The following is a 10,822-nucleotide window of genomic DNA, read 5'->3' on the forward strand; positions in this document are numbered from 1 at the left end:
CAATTTAAAAGTAATTTGCAAACCTCATGGCAATTTAAATCTAAATATATATCCGAATAATAAAGACAGAGTCCCTCTTCCAGAGTCTGCCATTCAGTGCTATTACATTGCTGTGCGCTGTCCCAGCATGTGTGGTGGACAGTAGGGGACTCTGATACTGGGCTGTGGGGTCTTGGAAATTTATGATTATGAAAGTTTCAGAACCTTTACTGTGTGATCTGAGGCTATGATACAACAGCACTATAACATGGCTCCATCCTTACCTTGCGAGCTTAGCATATATACTCAGGTGAGTATCAGTGTGATACAGGACAGATCCCAAGCCTTCTGGTCACCTGACTGGTCTGCGCACTTGGCTGTAGCTAGTTTCTATGGAGCTTTGTAGGAGACCAACTTCCTTTCAGGGGCACCAACCTAGAGGGGTATTGTCTTCAATAAATCAATCCCTTCCTCACAATTACAAAATAAATGTATTATTTTCCTCTACAGAACATTAATCTAGAAAAGGAGTACCCTCCTTAAATGATAAAAATAAACATAGAAAGCTTGTGGGGTAGACTCTGTTATATTAAGAACTATATGAAATATGTGAACATAAAAGAGGTTATGAAATATAATGAGGAAAGTGCTGGAGGATGAGTCTAGAGATGTGAATTATAGTTCTTATATTTTCACTGTTTATTCAGTGATCTCCAGCAAGCCACTAATATTTTTGGATCTCCTAATTTTCACTTAAAAATTGATTCAAAAATAAATACCTAAATTTTATCTGAAAATAGGATTACTATTGAAAAACTCTTTTTGGGTAAATGTCCATTTCTTAGACTTCTGAATTCTAAATGACCAATTAATTGATTTAGATTCTGGCAAGAAGAGAGTCTAATTAGGTTTTTCTGATTTGGAGCCAAGACTATCACTATTTAAAACTATTTTAAAAGAATTTCAAAGTTTTATTTTGTTCTGTCACTCATAATTCTTCAACATGCCCTGGGTGTGGTATACCCTAAACATTATAGGTTTTTCATGGCCAACAGAGAAAATGATGTCCTTTAAATATTTTTACTCCTAGATCTCATTCTGGTCTTCGTTATTAGTTTTTATATTCTTCTCTGTAATAGTCCATATTAGGAAATTAATTATAATATACTATTGATAGAGTGGTCTCAAGTTTTGCTTTTTTTTTTTCTTTATCAACCAATACTTCTTAACAAGATTTTCAATGATGAGTCAGAATTTTATCTACTCACTTAAATTTTTTTTTTTTTTTCTAGAGTCAAGAGTCTTATCTTCTCATAATAACTCGGGAAAGGGAAAGGGTTTGGAGGCAGTCTGGGTCAGTATTCAGCAGCCAATTATCTTGGAGGGTGGAAGAGAGAGCTTCACTGCAGCACTGGGACTTCCAGCTTGCGCTGGGCCAGGGCCTCCCCCAGCATGTTGACAGTCTGACAAGAGTAAGTCCCCTAGTAGAAGGGTGATGGGCGCCGGATGTTCAGTGTCAGGAACCCCTGGTGGTTGGTCCTCAGGACCTTGAGATCCTCCCGATCTCCACACTGTTCTTCACCCAGACCACCTTGAACTTTGGGCAGCCTCTTACGTCACAGTTGAGAGCTGCAGCGTAACCAGCCACGTCCACTCAGTCGAATAGAGGAGTCAGGAACTCGAGAGGCGTTTGGAAGTCATGCTCTTTGAGCTCAGGTGCCTTGAAGGTGATGCCTGTCTTGGAGACACTGGGCCAGGCAAGCCACTGAGACCACAGATGTTCTCGCTGTAAACTCGGAAATAGTATTCATTGCCCACAAAGAGGTCAGATACATGTAGGAGGTATGCCAGTTGTATTTGAAGAGGTTGAACCACTTCATGGTTTTCTTGTTGGCTTTCTGGACGAAATACTCTGTGACCTCACTGCTGCCGTCATCCTTCGGGAGCTGCAACTCCACCAGAGCATTGGTGCCCCATACCTCCTTCACCATCACATTCTCTGGCGTCCCTGCCTTTTCCAAGACATGAATGCAGATGGTGGCTGTGTCCTTCAAGTTCTCAGTCTGCAAGCTCAGTTCATGCTCCCCAGAGTCCAGGCGGGCCACCTGGCACACAAAGAACAGTGGTCGAAGTCGCTGGTGCACAGGTGCATGAGGGAGGTGTCTACCAGCTCCCCGCCCTTGTCCACACAAGCTGTGGCCACGGCTTTCCATGGAAGGGGATGATGAGGTTGAGTTTTTCCCCCACTTTGCAGATATAAGTCTGGCAGAGGTGGTGGGGCAGCCAGATCTTGGGTTGCTCCACAGTCTCCCAGAGGGTGACCCTCTGGGCCAGGGTGACCAGCGGGCTGTGCCCCATGAGGTCCATGTTAGCAGGAATCCATGTGTCAGAGCTCTCCACACAGTACTCCATCAGGTACCATTGATGCCACTTGCCCCAATCCTGTCTGGGAGAAGCCACTTGAGGGTAGTGGTGGCGTCTGTCACATCCTCCATTGTCAGGTGCTGGGGTTCACGGTGCAATAGGCATGAAAGGCTTGCTGTTGAAGCTGGGCAGGAAGACACCAATAGCGTTGACAGAAAAGACTGGCATTGCGTAGAGGATGCCCTGGTGTTGACAGCAAAGACTGGCATCTCGTAGAGGATGCCCTGGATCAATTTTATAACTATGTAATGCTAAATGGAGAAATACTGCCAGAAACAATATAAGAATTGTATTTTCAAAGACTAAACTAAGGTATGTGGCTTTGTAAGATTTCCTAAATATTTTGTTTCAGTCCTTGAAGAATTGAGGGGGAGCCCTCAGAATATCATAGATAAGAACTGCTCTTAATTTAGCATTTTTGCTAACTTCATTCCTTACTCATTCCATTTCCCAAACTTGTCATTCCATTAATCTTTTGTGGCAAAACTAGAAAAAGAGGTTAAAAAAGAATATGAAAATGGCTAACATTTAATGGGACTTTACATTTAACATTTCTACATAAATCTCATTTCATCTCTTAGCAAATCTGGTATGAAAAACAGATCACAGGTAAGTAATGAGGCTTACACTAGAACTCAGAGCTAATATGTTATGGAGTTGGACTAGAATTCTGATCTTTAGATTCTGGATTTTCTGACTGGGGACTGGGTAACAGTAGCTCTTTCAGCAGGTAATAGGATTGTCTTCCATGTCATTGCCTGTTTCTCCACTACCTGAAGTCCTATTCTGGAAAAGTTGCAAAGACTGTGTAACTGCTCTCCTTTGATGTAAATCGATAAGTGCTGCCATCTTGAGGTCACCTGGGGTCTACAGGCTTCTGCCTCACCTTCCCTTTAATAGATTATTAGCAGTGTGCCAAGCCACACGCTGTGTTTCTACAGAAAGTCTGGGCTCCTTCCCAAATATTGCTGTGTGCCTCCCAGTGGCACGGCACCTCTAAATGTTTGACAAATGTTACTATTATCACAACTGCCCATCTCACTCAACACTTCTCTGTAATCACCTCTGCCCTTCACATACCATTTCATGTGCTGCCCTTCTGCCCAGTTCACTCTGCTCTAGTCTAATAAATGACATCCTTCCCTTTTATTCCTCAGCATACACCTAACACAAAGCTAAGGGTGCAATAGATGCTATTAAGCTGTGCCTATAGCTTAATGGAATCACAGTGCAGGAAATTGATACCTGAATACTTTTTTCAAGATATTGTCCCAACTAGAATTTTCTCCTCTACCAGATTATCTCATTGGCCATGTCCTCTTTTTGCCTTCATGCTAGGTTATTGATAGTCTCCCATCTTTTTCAAGTAGCATCACCTATCTTCTGTTCTGTCTTTCAAACTCCAGGCTTCAAATCTCGGCTTGGGTCCCCAACTAGAAAAAGCCAAAAATAATTGCACATCATAATTATCTCTTAATTCAAGGAATACAATCCTTTCACATTTTTGTTCCAAGCAGTTAACAGTTAGCACTTGACTGTCACAAACTTTGTTTTTCTTAAGTGGATATTGTTTCACTTTTTTGTAGCCAAGTGCACTGTTGATGTTTTCCCAAAGCCAAAAGCTGTGAACCTTAAATGCAAATTCAATCAGCTAATTCTAGCTGCAGAAATGTTAATAGAGTTTACTTTCATTTCCTTCCTCTTCCTTTTCAAGCCATAGAAATCACAGATCCATTTTACAGACAGAATTCACCCTCCAATCTCCGCCCCTACTGCCCAAGTTCCTGTAAATAGAATGTTTTCTCCAAGATCAGAAGTAGCTCAATCTGGACCAGCAGTAGCAGCAGATAATACTGCTAACTTTTTCAGATCCAAAGTCAAGGTACAAACTTCTTCCAATTATTATCATTCTTTAAGCAAAACTTAAAGGAAAAGAGTGAGGATTACAATATGTGAAGGAGTTTTCCTTCAGAATGTAAATCAGGCATAATTTGCTAATGAGATTTTTATACAAATCTCATTATTACAGATGAGGAAACATGGAATCACAATTTCTTTCTAATACTTGCTCATTTGATTTCGGTTTTGTTGATACAGTCTTTGCACTAAAATGACTTTTTATTCTTATAAATTAAGAGCATTTATTCAAACTGATTTATTCTCAGGTCTGCTTTTTAAAAGCTTCAAATAGCATCAAAGGATGCTAGGATATTTAAAGAAATTTTAAATCTTCATTTCATCAGAGGAGATAAAAATGGTTAAGTAAAATAATATGAGCCCTGCAGAGATGGGACTTTGGAGGCTTATCTTTGAACTCAAGGCTTTATTCTAAATAATAGAATGAAAGATTTCTGGGTAACCTTTGAGACAACCTCAGACAACCCTATGTTGTGCTAATAAGGAGGCAAATAAAGCCTCCTCTAAGGAAAAGTCATGGGGTTTAGTTTGGAATCCAGGTCTTATTGCCAAAATATTGTCTGCCTCTGTACACCAATGCCACACTGAAATGCAGAGACAGAGTTGGAGAAAAGAGAAAAAGTAGCATTAATTGCCAGGCTGAGAGAGAAACACAGCAGGCTAATCACTCAAGGACTGTGGTTCCCCCTCACCCCCAACCCTGGTTGGAGGGGATAGTGAGGAGTCTTACAGTGTTTGAGGAGTAGGGTGTGATCATGTGGTCATTCTCCTGACTGGTGGGTGATGAGGTAATTGGGAGTCAGAGTCATCAACCTTCTGTTTCCAGTCAGTCTGGGGTATATATGCTTGTGGGCAGCATACAGTTGGCTCTTTCCACCAAGTGGGGGCTTCAGAACCAGCAAAACAGCTCCAAAGACGTGGTTCAGAATATTATCTATAGGGGAGTTCCTGTAGTGGCTCAGCAGTTAATGAATCCGACCAGTCTCCATAAGGAGGCTGGTCCAATCTCTGGCCTTGCTCAGTGGGTTGAGGATTTGGCATTGCAATGAGCTGTGGTGTGTGTCAAGGACCCAGATTAGATCCAACATTGCCATAAGCTGTGGTATAGGTTGCAGATGGGGCTCGGATCCCGCAGCTGCAGCTCAGATTCAACCCCTAGCCTGGGAACCTCCACATACCTTGGGTGCAGCTCTAAAAAGTCACACACACAAAAAAGAATATTATCTATAGTCTTTGAAGAAGAACTGAAGGTCCTTGACTCTGCTGAATGGCTAAATTATTATTACTGTTTTCTTTTTTCTCTGTATTTTCTCACTTCTCTAATGAAATTTGTTCTTACTAAGGTTTTTCTACTAATAAAAAGGCAGGTGGAGGACAGGAGTGGGGTCTACTGTGGGAAGGCCTCCCAGGGTCCTGCTCCATTACAGTCTTTTCTTCATGAACACAAAAACCAGGGTTGCTACTGTTCACCTACCTACCAAGGCAATTAAGATGCTCCATTTCTTGGAGTTCCTGTCATGGCTCAGTGGTTAACAAATCCGACTAGGAACCATGAGGTTGCAGGTTCGGTCCCTGCCCTTGCGCTGTGGGTTAAGGATCTGGCATTGCTGTGAGCTGTGGTGTAGGTCGCAGACGTGGCTTGGATCCTGCATTGCTGTGGCTCTGGTATAGGCTGGCGGCTACAGCTCCAATTAGACCCCTAGCCTGGGAACCTCCATATGCCGCGGGAGCAGCCCAAGAAATGGCAAAAAGACAAAAAAAAAAAAGATGCTCCATTTCTTATATTTTCTTTTACATAGTTGACGTCTTATAAAGTAAGTCTTGTATTGCCAGTATTTTCACTCTTTAAAACATATGGTTAGACAAATTTAAACAATCAAAAGAAACTTTTGAGAGGGGACCATCAACAGCAGATAAATAGTTTCTTAAAAAAGTGCATCCTCATTTCTTTTTGTATAGTTGAAACTTAGCATTGGATTGTCTCTTCCTCCTTGAAGTCCTCCCTTTTTTCTCAAAAGAAGAGGAAAATGTTTTGGCTTCAAAAGAAGAAAGAACATCTGTCCAACCCTGTATCCTCAGCCCTGCTTGCCTGTGAACAAGGGCAAAGATGTCATTAAACAATACATTGCATATCAAACAAATTTGTTTCCTATCTCATCTAAAACCTATTATGAGTTTAAAATTCTGCATTCTCAACTATAATAGTATGGGGGTGTACCTTTCAGAAATCTCTATGTGTGATATTAAGAGCCAATTCACTCAGGTGATAGCACTTATATTTGCTTATGCCCAGGACCATTCACTTCACTTTTCATTAAATGTGCATTAACCTAAAACTACCCTGGACTATAAAAGTATAAGAGGATCACGGCAACATAGCATTAAAGTGACAGTAAATCAGCAGAAACATAACATTAGATTTTCTAGTTCAGGTGCTTTGTAGACTATAAATATGGATCATTCTTCCATGAACTTACAGATATTTTCCATGAGTACAATGGACCTGTCTTACTGCTTGCTCTTAAATCAGGGAAATGAAAGTAAATTTAGATGTGGAGTTAATCATATTTCCATAATGAAAACTAAAGCTGGAAAAAATACCTAATTACAGTATCTAATTTGCAGCAATATTATTTCCTACTGGAATTCACTAAACTATATTCATGAGAATGCTAATGGAACCATTTATTGACACAACCCTTCCTCTGAAGCCACTCAGGCTTGTTTACTATTCCAAATGTTGTGATATTGCTATAGATTTAAAATACAAAAAAAGGAAAAACCATGTAATTACCATAATTGTATAGCTATAATAGAGTTTCCACTCCAAAACTTTGTCAAGAAGCAGCACCAATACTGCTTAAAGACTTATTTCTTTTCTGCTGATCTGGTAATTTTTATTTTTCTGGGAATTTTATTAAACAAATTTTATGAATGCTATATAACATAAGAAGAAAAGGTTCTCACACCTTAATATGACTTAAGTTTTCATTTCAGTGTATTTCTTTCCCATGCATGTCTCATAACTGCATAATATTTTAACCTGCATGTGGTTCTCATAGGATTTCAATGCCATTCCATATTCAGCCTCCTAGTTGGAAACCCCAAGCTAAAGAGAGTGACTGAGAAATAATCCCTGTGGTTTTCCAAAGGCATCCTGAAGGCTAATGGAGATTCTCTGATGTTGTAGAAAGGTAAACAAATCCAAAAATTCACATACAGGTGAATTCCATGAACTATGGGTGCTGGCTCTAATAACAACAAAACATCTATGTAGCGCTCTATAACTCATAAAGGGGTCCTGTAGATGAGTTTGCAGTTGATTAATACAAAATTCTAATAATGTGCCATCATTGCTCTCCCATACAGATGGGAAACCAAGTCTTCCGTCTTCAAAGTATTTCCTTAGGAGTGGAGTGGGAAATCAACAGCACCCAGCTGAAAGTGGTGTCTTCTGCTTTTCTCCACAATACTGTGCCCCAGAACTCCACACTGTAAACAACGGATATCCTTACTACCAATGTGTTTCTGATCCATGATGGCAGAATAAGAATTTGGAAGTACATAATTTAATTCTCATATTTTTCCACTTCTTCCTCCCCTCCCTCAACACACACACACACACACACACACACACACATACACACACACACACACACACACACACACACTTTCTTCTGTACTTAAGTACTATGGGTATTTCTTTCAGTCGCTAATATCTGGCTTGGAAAGAGAGAACTGGAGTCTCTGATAGATATCTCTTGCTTCTAATGGTTACCTTTAAATCCATTTCTGTGCAATCTATTCCCCCAGAAACTGGCATCTAAAAGTGCATTTTAGAAAAGCAATATATGTAATATCCCAAGTTTACTGGGAAAAAAACTGTACTACTGAATTCCATCAAATGTGCAGTCCAAATCCAATATTGAGCTGCCTGAACTGTAAGAAATTTTGAGCTTTTCTTGATTAAAAAAGAGCATGGAATAAAAAATCAAATGTACACTGATATAGTAAAGTAGCACATCAATGACTTTCTATGAAATACTTTCAGTCTAATAATCAATGAATAGATTTTGGTGCCAGACATAGAATATTAACTATTTTTCATGTAATAGCTGACCTAATCCAAAGTTATATGCTTACATAAGTTTATGATTATTTTAGTCTCAGAAATCAAGCTTTGAGACAATGCCAAAGTAGTAGACAATTTTTTAAGTGCAAAGATTATAGCAGCTGAGTTTTGTGAGTTTTCCTGTGGAAAGTGGAATTGTCAAAGGCTGAAAAATATATGAGAAACAGCTCAAATATTTTCTATGAAAATTTGACTGATGGCTCCCAAAATCACAGGCTTAAAATCCTTTATCTTAGGGTAAGTAGCTGGCCCTCTGTGTAGCCCTGGGCAAATTGTTTTCTCTGTTATGGTATCCTTATCTGTAAATGAAAAATACCACCTCCACGATCTACCTCATTGCAATGGTAGAAAGAGAAAAGAAAGTTTATGCCAGATTAATTAGATAGTATTATTCTCATTCCATTTCCTATTTTATGAACTTTAAAATTATCTATTAACTATCAGTTTTAACATGGCACTCAATTTTTATGAAATGCCTGAAATTGTCCATATCAAAATTTATATCATTAATATAAGTCACTGAATAATATAACATCTAAGCTATAAAGAATTAAAATTTGCAAGTACATTTAAGGGAAAAAGGTAAGTGCTTGACTCACTATTTATTCTACCAAAAATATTTCCTGACTTTCCTAGAGAAGTCAACATTTTCGAGTATCTTTATTTACATTATTGATTACATACCTGGAATGTTTCCCTTCTTCTTTTCCCCCCAATAAACCTCTGCTTATTCTTAAAGCACCAGCCCTCAATCTTCTCTGTTTCTTTCCATGCTAACCACGTACACTGTTTTTACCACAGCATTTAACCCTCTTTTCTTGCTCATGATGTTAAATGCATCTGCCCCTTCCAGGGCACTGGGGGGCAAAGTTTTGTACTATGCCCTGGCATTGAGCTCCCTGGTTCTGGAGTTATAGAGATGCTAATCAGAGATGATGCTTACACTTGTTATTTTATGGCTTTGAGTAAGTTATCCACTAGTCTTATTTTTCCTATCTTTACAATGTCAAATTGCTATTTCAATTATATAAAAGTATAATGAATTTTCAACTGATGATAGTTAATAGGATTGATATTATTGATATTATTTACTTCCTCTTACATAATACCTAACATGGTACTTACCACAGGACCGTAATCCATAAATACCTGTTATATAAATTTAAAGTGATGAATAAATAAATAAATCCCTTTATAACTGTGGTGTTGAGAGTAACAGTAATGGACACATTTTAAGTTCTTTGTGTTGTATCATATTTTTATTCCACACAATTATGTTTGATATTGGTGATTTGGTTCACTGCAAGCTCAATAACAGTTAAAAAAATAACTTTGATTTCCAAAACACTAACCATTTTTATTGATGTTGGCTCTCAAATAAAAACCTCCTGAAGACAGAAAAGAAGAACTAAAATATACATCAGGGTCCAGAGATAATAGAACTAATAAATAATTTCTTTTCTGAATTTCCCCATATTATCCTATGAATATGTATATTTCAAGATGTTCTGAACTTACATTTTTCAAAAGCCAAAAGCCAGAGGTGATAATATTCTGTTTAACCTGGAATATCAACATCCTGAAATGACCTGCTGAGATCAGTAACAAATTAAAAACATTACCAAAATACATTTTAGTTCAACTTCCTTACCAAAAGATTTAATGGTTAAATATTTTAAGCTCCACAATTATGGTATAGGAACAATTATTTCTCCTCACTTTCGGTTTGTGGGTTCCTGCTGCTGTCAAAATATTGCACTTTCACAACTGGAAATTGATGTTCACTTTCAAAAGAAATCAATGAAGAAGCAAGATGAGAGCAACTCATTTTATTCCCTAATATTCCATTAGCTTTTTCTATCCTCCATATATTCTTTTTTAAATAATACGTATTAAAATGATTTACCATTGTTGCGATTTTTATGTTTTGCTTTCCCATGAAATGTTGAGTTGGTAGAGTTGGCATTCTACCTTTATTTCATCAGCACGATAGGCAAAAATTACAAAATAAATTCATTTCTCGAAAGACTTGGGCTAAAGGTAATTAAATATCTACAATCATGTAGCATTCTTGTTTTGTTTATTATATACACATTATTGCACAAAATATCTGCAACTATTGACATTGGTTATAATGTAGTTTAATATCTGTTATTCTACAGTATATTATATGGAATTTTATAAACACTAGTTTAAAAAATAGATGTTCTCCCAAAAGATATCTAGCTAATGCCTTCTTTTTAAATATTCCTATCTCAATCTATTTTTTGATGACTTTAAACACTTGAATATTTTCAGTAAGTGATTACATATATGACATTAACAGTTCTCAGAATTATTAATTAGTGCTACATTTGATGGTTACAATAA

The 10,822-nt window shown here is 38.0% G+C and overlaps 1 pseudogene; it reads right to left on the reverse strand.

Moving 5' to 3' along the window:
- Positions 1–1,379: 1,379 nt before the first annotated feature.
- LOC102165040 (myosin-binding protein C, fast-type pseudogene) lies at positions 1,380–3,252 on the reverse strand (annotated as a pseudogene).
- Positions 3,253–10,822: the final 7,570 nt, after the last annotated feature.

The sequence above is a fragment of the Sus scrofa genome, chromosome 13 (genome assembly GCF_054392235.1).
Source record: "Sus scrofa isolate SSC_HxYL_T2T_F1_AM1 chromosome 13, Sscrofa_HxYL_maternal_Yorkshire_Landrace_v2.0, whole genome shotgun sequence".
Lineage (NCBI taxonomy): Eukaryota > Metazoa > Chordata > Mammalia > Artiodactyla > Suidae > Sus > Sus scrofa.